Below are 10,345 nucleotides of genomic sequence, written 5' to 3'. Positions count from 1 at the left end.
GGGCTACAGTGAGCTGCTGCTGCTCACCACTCCTTTACTGTTGGACAACATGGGCAAATTAAAAGGAAAGCGCCTCCTCTGCGCTAATAGAGCAGCTGCTGGTACCTAACCACATTCTGAACTTGTCAGTATGGTTTTGTGTTGTATAAACTGAATATATCGGAATATTTTCTTATTTTATTTATTAATTTAAAATATTTTAAATAATCAAATGTAATGTTCGAAAAGAAATACATAACGAAATATTTTATATAATTATTATTATTGTTCTTATTTATTTATTTTTTATGATACAATATGATTACCAGTGCTGGGTGGGTTACTTGTGAATTGTAATCCGGTACTGATTACAAATTACATGACAAAAAAAAAAAAATGCAATCTGTAACATTATCTCATAGATTACATTTTGGGGTAATCTAATTCGATTACTTTGGATTACTTTGGATTACTTTCAACCCAGTTCTGTTTGATTTTATGTCATGCATTTAAGCAAGATAATCATTTTAACATAAAAGTACAAAGAGAAAGAAAATGTATTCCATTCTTTATTACTAACAAAAAGAGCTCCTTATGACATTTTTAAGAAGTGCATTATACATAACGTGAATGAAATAAACATTAAATCTAACAGCAATGAAAGTGCATGGCCAACGTTTATCATTCAAAACACTGAGACATCAAGTTCTCTTTAAGTGTGTAAAACAACAGCAACATTCCGAACATTAATGACCATAAAATCAAGAGCAATGGCGTTGCTAGGTCAAAGCTTTCATCTAAAAACACTGAAGCATGTTTAACCCTTACTGCTTACTGATAGTCCATCACCTATTCCAAAGCTGAGGCGCAAGATATTATCATTCGCACAACAAGAATATTCTAAAAGAGCAGAATATTTTAAAACGGCAGAGTTCCACTGAGTCACACAAGGAACAATTGTGTTAAGTTTTATGTCCAGTTTCATGCAGTGGACTCCACCGCATCAGCAGCAACAGTAGAGCAATGGGCTTTGTTTCATATATTTCTGCACATTTTGCAGTTGAACTATTGTGTACCCTGCGGGCAGGACCCTTAAAGATGGCATCCACTAGATCCTTTGAAGCAGTTAAGTTCAAAGTGTGAGCTGCACACCACTGGTGTCATTTCATTCTCAAAAATTAAATAATCTCTATTGATCCAGTGGTTAAATGCTGAGGTAGACCGCTCCATCTTCACCTGGTTTGCTAGCGAGTATCAGTTCTGAGTACAATACACACAACCCTCCACTGCCCTCTCTTTCAAAAACACTCGAAGACTTACAGAACGTACAGTATATCGGCAGTGTGCTGATTTAGTATGAAAAATGTAAAAGATTGAAAAAAGAGAACGATTAAGATGATTGTCAATATGTAATCATGTAATCTATAAAAAGTAACTGTAGTCTGATTACGAGTATTTTAAAATATAATTTAATCCAATTACAAGTTCTTGATTTTTGTAATCTGATTACGTAATCCAGAATATATGTAATATGTTACTATCCATCACTGATGATTACATATATTCTTATATTACATACTATTATTGCATTTTTATAAATTTGTGTGTACAATAAAAAAATAAATATATACTGTATATTGTTATTATTATTATTATTATTATTATTAATTATTTTTATGATACAATGCTATTGCATTATATTTATTATTACATTTTAATATATAAACATTTATGTACAATTTACATGCAACATTATTGTTTTTAACAAATATTGCAAAATATAATTGTATTTATTACAATTACATAAATGTATAGAATAAAATAATTTTTTATTATCATTATTAGTATTATTATTTATTTAATGATACAATATTATTGCAATCTATTTATTAATTTATTTTTAATACATAAACATTTTAAATTTAAAGTTCAATTTAATAAAAATTTAATATTACTGTGTATAATAAATATTACATGTAATTTGAATATATTCATTTTATTTATTACATTTATATAATATATATAAAAAAGTAAATATTGTATATCTATTTTTATGATACAATAATATTGCATTTTGTATATATATATATATATATATATATATATATATATATATATATATATATATATATATATATATATATATATATATGTAATATAATTGGTTACGACAAACATTGCATAAATATAATATTGTTATATTAATTTTATTTATTATCATTTTTATTTATAAGTAGTGGATGCTAAGCCACCTAACAATGATTTGGGATTTGAACAAACACCTGACCCTACATATAAAACATCAGTGCTGTCACGTTCTGTCTCCCTCATGTTTCCGAAGGACTCTTATTTTGAAGTTTTCTCCTGGACTACATCTCCGAAAGTGCACTGCCCTCATCACTTCCAGCTGTTCCTCATCATCCTCAGCTGTCTTCTATCCCCTCATTAGTTCCTTTGTGTATAAATACCCCCTAGTTTTATCTGGAATTGACTCTTAGAATCGATTTTATGCATTGCTAATACTAATTTAATACTAATTATTTCTATTTTATTTAAATATGTATATACTACAATCGTGGGACTCAGGGAGCTGTTCTGGCTCAGTTAGACAGTTATAGGGGTCTCCCTTGTGGCCCTATTGGGAAGGGAGAAATTCTGTTGAGCAATAATGCACACCAGCTGTTCTACTGATTGTGTGTTGAAGGAACTATTTCCATTGTATATAGTTATTTATTTTTATGTGTAGACATTTATTTTTAGTTTGTATAGTTGTTAATTTATTGCTCTATTTGTTAATTGTTATTTTTTGCGATTTGTGTAGTTAATAAATTCCAATTTTAAGTTACTATATTCAAATTTTGTTTTAAGACTGTATTGTGGTGTCATACTTTGTCATGGGTTTAGAACAACATGAGGGTGAGTAAATGATGACAATTTTCATCTTTGGATGAACTATCCCTTTAAGAATGTGTTCTTTAACAGTACACACATTTCAGACTCACTGTAAACCTGTAATAATTCTTAGAGCCTGATGGCACAGTGTCCTGGCCACGTGAAGACCTGAATATATCTGTTCATTTATAAAGTGAAATGAAGAATCGGTAGGATGAAGTTACAGCTGGTACATTAAGGAGGTGCCGAAGTCTCTTAGGGGACTGCTGCTCCATTTGTACAAGTGAGAGAGGACAAAATGTGCGTGCCTGCATGCACAAGGATGGAGAGGCTGATCACACACTGCTACTGAATGTTTACAAAAACATTAAAATAAGCACCATCTGATGATTTGAACCAAATTGTCTTCACAGCTGTTCTGTAAGTAGCACGTATTGATACTGTTGGATTTATGTGCTGACGAGTTGATGAAAGTGAGTATTATGAATAGTTGTTTGGATATACAAAGGAGATTAGGGTGTATGGTGACTGACTGATCTGTAATAAGACAAATGGTTGAAAGGTGAAACACAGCCTCCATGTAACCTGATAAAGGGATAGTTCACCCAAAAATGAAACTTCGATCATTACTCACAGCACTCCAAACCTGTATGCTGTTATTTTATTATTATTATTATTGTGAAACACAAAAGGAGAATTTTGGAGTATTTACTTAGCTATTTTCCATACAATGACAGTTCATAGTGACCAAAAAACACACAATAAAAACACTTATTTAAGTAGAAATACATCTTCTTAATCATTGATAATCTTCCTCTAAAATCTCAATTCTCCATATCTGAACTGCCGCGCTGCATTTGGCTATGACACGTGCAAGAGCTAATAGCATTCTGATGTTCAACCTGGTGCATTATGCCACATTTTGGAATCTGAGAGTGAACACAAATGAGAATTAAGAGCTTTAGTGGAGGGGAAGATTATTAGTGAATACTGATTCACGTTTCGATCTGTTCCTCACTGAAAGCTATCATATGGCTTTAGAGGACTTGGAATATAATGTACAAGTCATATATCAATGCACTTTGGTGGTGCTTTATGTTGCTTTTTTACATTTTTGGAGCTTGACAGACATGGTCAATAACTACTGTATGAACTTTGTTTGGGAAAGAGCTGTGTAGTGATTCTTTAATAATTTTCCTTTTGTGTTTCATGGAGAAACAAAAAAACACCATATGAGTTTGGAGAGACCAGATAGTTGTTTTCTAACTATCACTGCTATTTTCGCTGTTTTTCCCCTTCAAAATCACTATGACGTACAGTACAATTTAAAGGAAAACATACCGTCAAGCCCCCTTTCCCCCAGTCGGTCTTATCTCACAGAACCAAACTGAAAAAAGAAAGAAAAAAATGAGTGATGTAGTTAATGGATGTATTACAAATGGATCTAAGCAGAATCTGCCTGCAGGTACTGTAAGACTCAAGCATGTGAACTGCAGTTCCTTTGATGCCTAAAAGTAATGCTTACTTTTTGCAGAGTAGTTACTAAAATCCTCTTGAAACTTTATGGCTTACATGGTTTTTGTTTACATGGTTTCATGATAGTTAGCAACTGCTTGGGTTATAATTAAACTCAAACAGTTTTGGTTACAAAGCAGCTAACACTAACATGATATTGCACAACAGATAGCCCATCAGAAATGAACTTGCTACCACCCTATTGGTCCCTTAAAACTATAATTGCTTTGTTTATGTGGATAAAGTAAGATAACTGAAGGTAGTGCTTGATCCAATCACTATGCCCCAATCTTCATTGCCTTCCATCTCTACTCAGCTAAATCCAGATCTTAACACACTCCATAGGGCCGCCTGCAGACCTCTCTGGTGATTTACTAATTATTTATGAGGAAAACATCCCATTATAATGAAAGCATTAAAATGCACCCCCTTCCGCTAAAACAAAGGAAAACAAGAGGAAAGGAAAATGTTTACATTGCATCAGCTAGACAGACTTAATTATTCCGACAAGGTTTATGGCTTCATGCATTCTTCTAAACTGATTTCATTCATAATACTGTAACATATTAAATTATGCCACTGTGGTAATTTTCGATAATCTGAATTGCTAACATAATTTCAGTTACTATATTGGGGAGATTGGGGCTATAGTTATAACACTCTTTATTCAAGTGAATATTTTTCAGAATAGGTTTACAATTGGAAGTCAGTTTCTGTATAGATACATATCTTATAGTCGTGGCAACAAAAAGCTATTGAATATTTATACCATTATCGCCCCCAGAATAAGAAGATTCAGTTCATCTAACACATGTTTATCTTTTGTGACTTGCCCCATGTTGTCACACTAAATTGGTTAAATTGGTCAAATGGGAACCTGACATTAAAAAGCAAGTTTAGCATAAAGATTACATTAATCAATTGTATATAACACAAAGACATATAAAACATTTCTGACAACTTGCTCAATATACTGTAAATGTTATCCTGTAACTTGCCCCAGAATGAAATAAAAAAGTGTCCTGAGAACACAAATTTTAGATAAATGTACTTTCATTATTTAGTTGACACTTGCCTGAAAGTATTGCAGTTGTATTATGTTCACAGTCCACTGTGAATAGGAATTTCAGTTTGGAGGACAAAATTCTCAAAAAATATCCCAATTTAAGAAAATGTTGTACAAAACCTCAGTTAGAGAAAACAAGCATTTTTGCAACTAGATTATTGACTCAAAAACTTTTATTAGATTTATACTAGTATTACATTACATTATACTGTATATATATATATATATATATATATATATATATATATATATATATATAGTGTTGGGTGTAATCTGATTACAAAGTAATTGGTTACTTTAATCATATTACTTTTTAAGTAAAAAGTAGTGTAATGCATACAACTTTAAATTCTTGTATTCAGATTACAGTTACTTTCAACTGAGTTAATTACTTTTGAGAACATTACTTGGGTTACACATATTTATAAAAGTATTATTACATAGAATAATGCATTTAAAATATTAATTATATTCTTATGTATGTCTGTACGTACTGTAACTTGCATGCAACAATAAACGAGGAAAGATAGACAGTATTTTGAATTTGTTGTACGAAAAAACAAAACGTTACCAAGAAAAGTGTTTTAGAGAGTAAATTGGTAATTAATAATGTGATTACTTTTTCCGTGAAGAAATCAGTAGATTAATTTGATTACAATTTTAAAGAAGTAATTAGTAACTGGTAGTGGATTACTTTGTTGACTAACTTACCCAACACTGATTATATTTAATGAAATATTTTAATAATGTTGATATTTAATTAGCTTGATATATTATAATGTAACTTTGATTGAGCACAGCAATCAAAAAATCTTTAATTTACTAGTAATATTACTGTTACTTTATTATTAATAGATTGAGGGTATTGCATGTGGGTATTATTGAGCATTTGTGACAATGTGCATGTGTGCAAGAGAGATATGGCAGTGAGGGTGTAATCGTGCCCTTTTGAGCTGGGACCAATTTGCTCAGGAGACCTTGATGATTCACTGTATAGCAGCCAGTGCAGGAGACCGCAGTACACAATGACTCAGACTAGTTTCAATCCTAAACCTAAACCTAAACTACACACACACACACACCTCTGCAGACCACCAAAAAGATCCTTACTGATATCAATACCTTATCTTTATGTAAGTGTTAAATTTCAGTGGAAAATTTTAAATGAATGGGATAGTTCACTCCAAAATGAAAACACTGTCATCATTTACTCATCCTCATTTTACATAACATATCTTAACATCTCCTTTTGTGTTCCATGGAAGAAAGAAAATCAGATGGGTTTGGAACAATATGAGGGTGAGTAAATGATGACAGCTTTTTTTTGGGGGGGGGGGTGAACTATCCTTTGAAAACTGCATAAAAAATAGTGTATTAGTGCTTTTAATTATTTCTAAAACCGCGTCAAAACACAGAAACGAGAGCACAATGTGAGAGTTTCCATATGTAGCCCTCAAACTGAATGATTCTTATGTCTTTAGTGTAATGTCTTAAATTACCCAAAATCTTAAAAATCTCTTTTGTTGTTTATTTTCGGCATAAACAAACGTGCATACGCTCTGGCTGCTTGTCAAAGCTAGTGATATACAAGTCTAATTTAGATGGGAGTAATGGAAACCCGAAACAGAATGAGAAAAGGAAGCTTGTTAGTGGAGAATCTCCCTCTGAGATATTATCTGTGGAACATAAAGTAATGGGTTTACACATAATGACATCACTTCCTCCCTTGCTGCATTACAGTAACTCTGCTGAAGGTGCCCTTCTCCTGATAATTTTAGTTAACCGTCTGCCCTGTGAACGCTTCTGACGGGAGGGAACTCCTCCCCTCCCCCTCCACGCATTTCCATAAAGAATGGGTTCCAATAGCGTACAGCCACCATGGTGTCATATTTTGCATGTTGCCTCTCTGAATGGATCAGTCCTATTGATTTTAGGCGAGAGTTCACTTCCCACCCATTCCAGCAGATGGAAAAATCCATACAATGTCTCCTGCTCATTACCTGTAAAGCTTTTGTTGGAATGCACAAATACTTTGACTGGAACAAAACCGCCATCTGGTCTGATAAATTTGGCTTTCATAAGCTCAAAGATTAGATGCATATTTAATTCATGGCAAATAGCAGTAGAACACTCTTATATGCATATACTGTACTGTACATATCCACCGGTTTCTCCCCAAATGCATGTGTAAACATCTATTCACTTGACAAATCTAAGTCATTAGGCTACATTTGTTTATCTTGCTGCTGCAGGACACATAGGCAATTATTATCTGATAATGTGATACATTAGTGCTGTTACCAAACAGGCCTTCCTCTTTCTCTCTCTCTTTAATTTTGCTTTTTTGTCATGACATATAATTGCACATTCATAATGGCAAAACATTGGTAGTTTATCTACAGTTCATTAAAAAAAATATAAATAAATAAAATAATAATAATAATAATAATAATAATAGTTTTATATATATATATATATATATATATATATATATATATATATATATATATATATACACATACACTACCGGTCAAAAGTTTTGAAACACTTGACTGAAATGTTTCTCATGATCTTAAAAATCTTTTTGATCTGAAGGCGTATGCTTAAATGTTTGAAATTAGTTTTGTAGACAAAAATATACTTGTGCCACCATATTAATTTATTTCATTATAAAACTAAAATTTAATAAAAATAAAAAACGTTTTTTGAAATTGATGACTTGGACCAATAATAAAGAAAAGCAGCCAATAAGTGCCCAACATAGATGGGAACTCCTTTAATACTGTTTAAAAAGCATCCCAGGGTGATACCTCAAGAAGTTAGTTGAGAAAATGTCAAGAGTTCATGTCTGCAAATTCTAGACAAAGGGTGACTTCTTTGAAGATGCTAAAATATAACACAGTTTTGATTTATTTTGGATTTTGTTTAGTCACAACATAATTCTCATAGTTCCATTTATGTTATTCCATATTTGTGATGACTTTACTATTATTCTAAAATGTGGAAAAAAATTATAATAAAGAATGAGTAAGTGTTTGAAAACTTTTGACCTGTAGTGTGTGTATATATATATATATACAGGTGCATCTCAGTAAATTAGAATGTCGTGGAAAAGTTCATTTATTTCAGTAATTCAACTCAAATTGTGAAACTCGTGTATTAAATAAATTCAATGCACACAGACTGAAATAGTTTAAGTCTTTGGTTCTTTTAATTGTGATGATTTTGGCTCACATTTAACAAAAACCCACCAATTCACTATCTCAAAAAATTAGAATATGGTGACATGCCAATCAGCTAATCAGCTCAAAACACCTGCAAAGGTTTCCTGAGCCTTCAAAATGGTCTCTCAGTTTGGTTCACTAGGCTACACAATCATGGGGAAGACTGCTGATCTGACAGCTGTCCAGAAGACAATCATTGACACCCTTCACAAGGAGGGTAAGCCACAAACATTCATTGCCAAAGAAGCTGGCTGTTCACAGAGTGCTGTATCCAAGCATGTTAACAGAAAGTTGAGTGGAAGGAAAAAGTGTGGAAGAAAAAGATGCACAACCAACCGAGAGAACCGCAGCCTTATGATTGTCAAGCAAAATCGATTCAAGAATTTGGGTGAACTTCACAAGGAATGGACTGAGGCTGGGGTCAAGGCATCAAGAGCCACCACACACAGACATGTCAAGGAATTTGGCTACAGTTGTCGTATTCCTCTTGTTAAACCACTCCTGAACCACAGACAACATCAGAGGCGTCTTACCTGGGCTAAGGAGAAGAAGAACTGGACTGTTGCCCAGTGTTCCAAAGTCCTCTTTTCAGATGAGAGCAAGTTTTGTATTTCATTTCGAAACCAAAGTCCTAGAGTCTGGAGGAAGGGTGGAGAAGCTCATAGCCCAAGTTGCTTGAAGTCCATTGTTAAGTTTCCACAGTCTGTGATGATTTGGGGTGCAATGTCATCTGCTGGTGTTGGTCCATTGTGTTTTTTGAAAACCAAAGTCACTGCACCCGTTTACCAAGAAATTTTGGAGCACTTCATGCTTCCTTCTGCTGACCAGCTTTTTAAAGATGCTGATTTCATTTTCCAGCAGGATTTGGCACCTGCCCACACTGCCAAAAGCACCAAAAGTTGGTGAAATGACCATGGTGTTGGTGTGCTTGGCTGGCCAGCAAACTCACCAGACCTGAACCCCATAGAGAATCTATGGGGTATTGTCAAGAGGAAAATGAGAAACAAGAGACCAAAAAATGCAGATGAGCTGAAGGCCACTGTCAAAGAAACCTGGGCTTCCATACCACCTCAGCAGTGCCACAAACTGATCACCTCCATGCCACGCCGAATTGAGGCAGTAATTAAAGCAAAAGGAGCCCCTACCAAGTATTGAGTACATATACAGTAAATGAACATACTTTCCTGAAGGCCAACAATTCACTAAAAATTTTTTTTTTATTGGTCTTATGATGTATTCTAATTTTTTGAGATAGTGAATTGGTGGGTTTTTGTTAAATGTGAGCCAAAATCATCACAATTAAAAGAACCAAAGACTTAAACTACTTCAGTCTGTGTGCACTGAATTTATTTAATACACAAGTTTCAAAATTTGAGTTGAATTACTGAAATAAATGAACTTTTCCACGACATTCTAATTTATTGAGATGCACCTGTATGTATATATATATATATATATATATATATATATATATATATATACACTGGCAGAATAATTGGAATAATGTTCAGATTTTGCTGTTTCGGGAGGAAATTGGTACTTTAATTCAAAGTGGCATTCAACTGATCACAAAGTATAGTCAGGACATTACTGATGTAAAAAACAGCACCATCAGTATTTGAAAAGAGTCATTTTTGATCAAATCTAGACAGGCCCCATTTCCAGCAGC

Source organism: Myxocyprinus asiaticus, chromosome 28 (genome assembly GCF_019703515.2).
Source record: "Myxocyprinus asiaticus isolate MX2 ecotype Aquarium Trade chromosome 28, UBuf_Myxa_2, whole genome shotgun sequence".
In the NCBI taxonomy this organism is placed as follows: Eukaryota; Metazoa; Chordata; class Actinopteri; order Cypriniformes; family Catostomidae; genus Myxocyprinus; species Myxocyprinus asiaticus.
This window is presented reverse-complemented; position numbering follows the sequence as displayed.